The sequence below is a fragment of the Ixodes scapularis genome, unplaced genomic scaffold, assembly GCF_016920785.2.
Source record: "Ixodes scapularis isolate PalLabHiFi unplaced genomic scaffold, ASM1692078v2 PGA_scaffold6__148_contigs__length_123643588, whole genome shotgun sequence".
NCBI lineage: Eukaryota > Metazoa > Arthropoda > Arachnida > Ixodida > Ixodidae > Ixodes > Ixodes scapularis.
Genome location: NW_024609881.1, coordinates 71,044,077 through 71,050,109, shown reverse-complemented (window position 1 = coordinate 71,050,109; position 6,033 = coordinate 71,044,077).

The following is a 6,033-nucleotide window of genomic DNA, read 5'->3' as shown; positions in this document are numbered from 1 at the left end:
GCGGCCAACAGGACAAAGCGCGTGAAAAGTTCATTTAATGAAGGGAAAGAAAAATAAGAAAAAAGGGCACGGTTGTTACGTGGAGACTTCAAACGTGCTCTTTCCAACATGTGATTTTTAACGGGCTGGTTCGTTTTCACCGGGAGCCAAGTAGACCAACTAAATAAGCTTCGCTTTCGAGTATCAGAACTGGAATCCCGATATATTTTTGTGAGCGCCGCTATTTTTGTGCCCAGTAAAGAGCGGGCAGTAATGGCGTTCATTACTATGTGAAACTGCGACTTTTTGAACTTAAGATACGGTGCCAGGAAACTCGGGCGATATTGTGTGGCTTTGTCACAGAGCATTTGATTTGGTTATTAAAATCAAGGTACCGCTTTTTTTGTTCTGGGGGGGGGGGGGAGGGGGGGGGGATTTAATATAGAGATTCGGATAACTAGCAAGAATAAATGTAGGTACCAAGATGGCTGTAGTGCCGTTACACTGAAGCATAGCTTGCTGAGTAGCTAAGAAAGCCACCACCGAAGATACAAGGCCTAGCGTAGCTCAGAAGCTAAGCCTTGTGATTCTGCAGGAAGGAGCGGGGCCCTGAAGCCAAGACCCCGGCGTTTGGGAAGATGGGCCATAACCACGTCTAGGGTGAACACCCGTCTCTCGACTCGCGGAGCCGTCCCACATTGATGACTTGTGTCCAGCGTCCCGTGAGAAATGCCCAAATCTTGAAAATGCCTCAAATTTACACTGTCTTAAGTTCACCATGCAACTTATGGCGCTGCTGAATAACGGGGCACGGGGAAGTGTGGAGGTCGCTGGTAATCGTGTGAGTCAAAATGGTACGCCATTTTTTATCCAAGCATTTAGGGAAGCGACCGCTGTTCTTGCAGGAGATTCGACGCGCATACGCCGTTGTGTCTTTCCCCTTGGTGGCTAAATATTTCAAGAAAAACTTGCGCACCAAAAGTTTAAATATAAATTATTGTAATAATTTCAAATCATGCTGTGTCAGTGCGAAAGGGTGGCTCTAGAAAGCTTGCCACTCACAACGGTTATAGGGCTGGCTTCTTGTTAGAATCGCAAAAAGTTGTAACGTAAAACACAACACGACCAGGTTTCTTTGCAAATATCACTTCGTCCCTAAGCTGAAATCAAACGAAACTCTCACTCAGTAGTCTGCACTACCAGAGTTATAATGGGAAAACTTATAGAAGCCGTTATATATGTACCCATATGACCTCAAAAGAATTGCTGCAGCAATGTCGAACGCTTATGATGGCATGTCATCAGATAATCGCCACATGTTAATCACATCACACATCAGTCTACGTTACATAATCACGTGATCACTATAGATAAATAAAAACCAACTATAGGGACGTGACACCATAGCATCACATGACATTATTTCATGTCGCCACATGACACGATTGCAAGCGTGCAATTTATGTGCAGATAGGCTCAGTCAAACAAGCTTATAATAAAAAAAACTTGCAATGAGCAATCCGGCATACTTTCCCTCAGGCACCTTCTGACATCAGGGGTGCTCAATAGTGCCACTGTACATGCATACACATATAAAAAAAACTTATAATGTCGAGTAAAATTCCACACAATAGTATTGTTTCATATACTTATTTTAACAATCCCTGCAATTTTTGCTAGCAATCACTATACTATTGAAGAAAACAACAACTTTGCCCTTAGCCAAGGAAGCAGATATAGATGACAGACGGTCCCAGCTTGTCTCGCCACAACATTACTCGCCGTTCTTAAATACAAGTATTCTGGAAAATAACATTTAGATTCTATTGTGCACTAAGCAGAATTGAAAAGAAGATACAAAACAATGTATGCCTGATAGATAATATCCTATTTCGTACAAAGGAATTCTAAAATAGCATGGCCTCCAGCTTTCGTTTAAGTTAAATTATCCTCAAGATAAACGAGAAATAAAAAGTATAGATTCATCTGAATCACGTATAATGAGGTGGCTAGAGGTATATTAAAGAAGGACAGGAGCCAGTCAACAGTTAATGGAGCCAACTCACAATGAAAGGAAGTGTCAACATCAAACCAGTTTTACGGAGCACTCACTGAACGCCATATTTGTGGGTGCTGTTTAGAGCGCATGCACCGAACTAGCTTAGATTAATTGGTCGCTAATACCGGCAATCTTGATGGTGTGGAATACACGATGCAAAAGAACTGTGGAAGCTCGCCATCGGCATGCGATCAATAGTCGAGCTCATAGCTACCGCCGCCAGTGATTACTCTCTCTAGGGTGGGACACCAAACGCAAAAGGTTAAATTTTCTGGGGATTTGTCTAAAGCTTAAAGCATCTACTCAAAATTTGTTAATTGCTGCAAAATTTCTTTTGAAAGCTACCATTTATTTAACATGTAATATCACTAACCGAAATGCTTAGCCAGAATTGTTACAACGAAACCACACATTTCAATTTTACTTTTGTGCTAACCAGGCCTGAAATAAGTCAAATGTTTGCCATATATTTTGCATAAGTTCAACCTTCAGGGACGTCATGCACCATATAAAAAATGCCACATGTGATGATTAGTTCATTGCCTGCATACCTGATCAAATTAGTGGCATAGGAGGAACGTGCAACAGAAAGGTGCGTCGTCGGAATCGCTATTGGTTAGTGTTGGAACTAAGGCGTTACAAGTAACGATATTACTGGTAAGGCGTTTGTTTTCTGACTATCCTACTAGCGTACTCGTTAAATTCCCAAATGACTAAAGAGTAAAGTAATGTCATTATGATTTTACGGTGTCTCCTCTCAAATTACGTTACGTGTTACTCGTTAGTGTTGATAAAAAATTACCGCATGATTGTTTAAAAAAAAATAATTTTTATTCTGTACAGTGCGTAAAAGTAGCGAAGAAACCGCGACAACGCGATGTATAAGCGGCGTCATTTCAAACTCCTTCGGAAGACACTTTTAATGTTCTCACGACCGGGCCCAAAAGCTTCGAAATTATCGCTGCGCGGACCGCCTAAGCGTCCTAAAGATCACCGCTGCCGTATACCTGATCAGTGGTCTCACTGGAAAGGGACATCCGTTCTGAAGGCAACAGACTGCCGCCGCTCAAAGGATGCTTCCTCAACGCCCCAAGCTACTCCAGCTGGTCACATCCTTCTCTTCAAAAGAAATATATTGTCGCTCTGTCAACAAGAGAAAAAGCGTTGACGTTCCCACGCTTTGAATCAAAACAAGTGTGTCAGCGGTGCCCGGGTGCTGACGTATCTTTAATTAGAAATGCCACGGTGTTCGCTGTATCGTGCATACAGCGAACACCGTGGGAACAAAATCCTGGTGATCTCGATCAGACGACGGTTTCCCTGCAAATAAGCAGACCTCGGGACGGAGATGAAATGGAACCCGCACTTGCCTTCAAGAAAGTGCTTGCCGCACAAATTTGTTCGCGCCAGGCGACCGTTCTTTTCGATCCACGGACATCATCCACCTTCTGTGCCTTTCAAAATCCGCCGGGAACTTGTGCAAACTCAATGCGCTACTTTTTTTGTACCTTTCGGTGCAATTAACGGCAACACAGCTCCGCGGTGTGCTGAAATGCTATGACGCCCATGCAAAACGTGCGCACTTCTTCTCACACTTCCCCGCTCCGGCGCGATCGCAGCGCCGCCGCAGCTCCGTGACGTCAAGCCCGCTTGTCGGTCTATATTGGCTATATCATTTATGAATAAGTTTCAAAAGAAAGCGCCCAAAGATGCTTCCCTGTGGCACCCCTGACGTCGGTTTCTTCAGGCTACAGCACTGTCTTTCTATTAAGACACAGAGATGACGATGTTTGAGAAAATTCTCGATCATCCTTGAGGCAACACCTCACACAGTGTATGCATTTAATTTAAGCAACGCTTTATGGTTTAAATTAGACGTTCGAATGCTTTTGAAAAATCTGTAAAGACCCCCAAGGTATTACATTTTTCCTATGTTATTTAATATTCGCTTTTTTTGTTTTAATTGTGAGAGTTCCGTGGAATGCCTCTTTTGAAACCAAACTGGCTAGATGTTAAGACGGAATGTTTCTCACAAAAAACTTATAATCTGGTTGTATTATTTTTTAACACCCTATGAAAACACTGGTAAAAGCGAAATGGGCGTATGGCTTCCCAAGTGACTTTTTTCAGGGCTTCAAAATAACGGAAAATAACAAAATAACAATTTTTTTTTTCAAAAAAAGTCCCCATTTTCAAGTGCCGAACTCAACATTTATGTTAGAACAGCCGCAATTGATTGAAATACATATTTCAGAGGTTTGGTTTGACGACCTTGTAAGTCATTGCTTTTGCCACTTCCAACGCTACTAAAAACCACGGCTACCTCTCTCTCCTTAGGGGTAAGAAAAAGAGTATCAGAGGCGCATTTCACAAACGGGATGGCATCGTCTGCATTTACGTTCTTAACTATGTTTACAAAGTAGTCATTAAGCATTCGGGTCAATAATTCAGCAAGTGTTTGGTTGATTGCAATAGGAAAGAGCTCCTTCGTCTAAAACAACCAGTTTCAAAATAATCCCATGGAAAATATTAAAACCAAAAAGTTACCGACAAATATACTTGTATTTATTAAAATGCTAAATGTGTGCATAGTTTCTTATACACTGAAAGGGAAGCGGAAGAGTCTCTGTATTTCAGAAAAACACTTCAATTTCATGGATTTGGCCTCCAAGGTAGAACATATCGAAATTATCTTTAAAGATGGAACACAATGTCTCCAGAAAAAAAAAAAATGTTTTCAAAGCAGTTCTAGGCTCCTCCTTCCAAGGGCGTGACGTCGAACATATAAATACCGTAAAACCTTTCATTTTTGAGGGCCCAGTTTTTCACATATTGGGGCGAGTGGACGTATTCGCGGCTACTACATTTCGTGGGTTGTAGAGAGCTGAATTTGCGGATTTGGGTGGCTCTGTCATATCCATCGAGAAAATAGTTGCTTTTTTGAGCAACGTCGTATTGACTATGCCAATTCATGTCCAATGGGAAACTACATTCATCATTGCTCTGGGGTGATCTCGTTCACCCATAGATATTTCGACTCGATGGACGTTTTGACTCGATGGGTGTTCTGAGTAGGATGGATGTTCTGACTCGGATGAATTTTCTGACTCTATGGCTGCTTTAATTTTATGGGTGTTTTGATACGGATGGATTTTGTGACGTGATGGACATTTTGATTGATGAATGTTTTGGCTCGGACGGATATTTTCACACGATAGATGTTGTCTCGGGTGTCATGTGAGCTAATGGATGTTTTGACTCGATGGATGTTTTGATCCGATGGATTTTTTTTTTTTACCAGAAGCGCCCCTGGTCAGCCTGTCCCGCATTTCGCTAGCAGGCCGCGTCCGGTCTTCAGGTAGCAGGCTAACCGAGTGGCCGTTTCCCACTCCTCAGAGGATCGAAACAACAGCCCGGAGGCTCTTGCTGTGTTTTCGCATACGAGGACGTAGGTATAGATGGACGACTTTGTCGACTTTGGTGTCTTTTCCCATTCACTGGACCTGACTATTGAGAAATTACGTTTATGAAATTAAACGCGCATCGGAACTTTTGTTCCTTTTTTAGCAGCTTTGTTAACGTCTTGGGTGATCTTGGTTTTTGCTTGGCTTATCCAATGCGTTGCGAAAGTTCAGTTATGTTGTGTTTTTTTTTCGAAAATGTCGATTATAATTCCTACAGAAAATATAATTCCTGCGTTGTTGGCTACAACATGATACAGCAACGTTGTACTACGCACGGTTATGTGTCTGCGTATCAGCGTGCGAAGAGTGGAAGGTTAAACAGCCGATCTAATGTCAAGATTAATGAACTGGTCGGAAACAGCTTTGCCTCGCGAGCAATATTTTATTGTTTTAGGGCTAGACCTAACGGAACGGCAATTGATGCAACTTTGATGGGTTTTCATTAGAACGCTCGTTTTCGCGAAAACCCGCCGGTGACACTTCGTGCGTTCGTTTCTCAGCGCCATGCACGACGTCGCAAAAAGAGTGGCG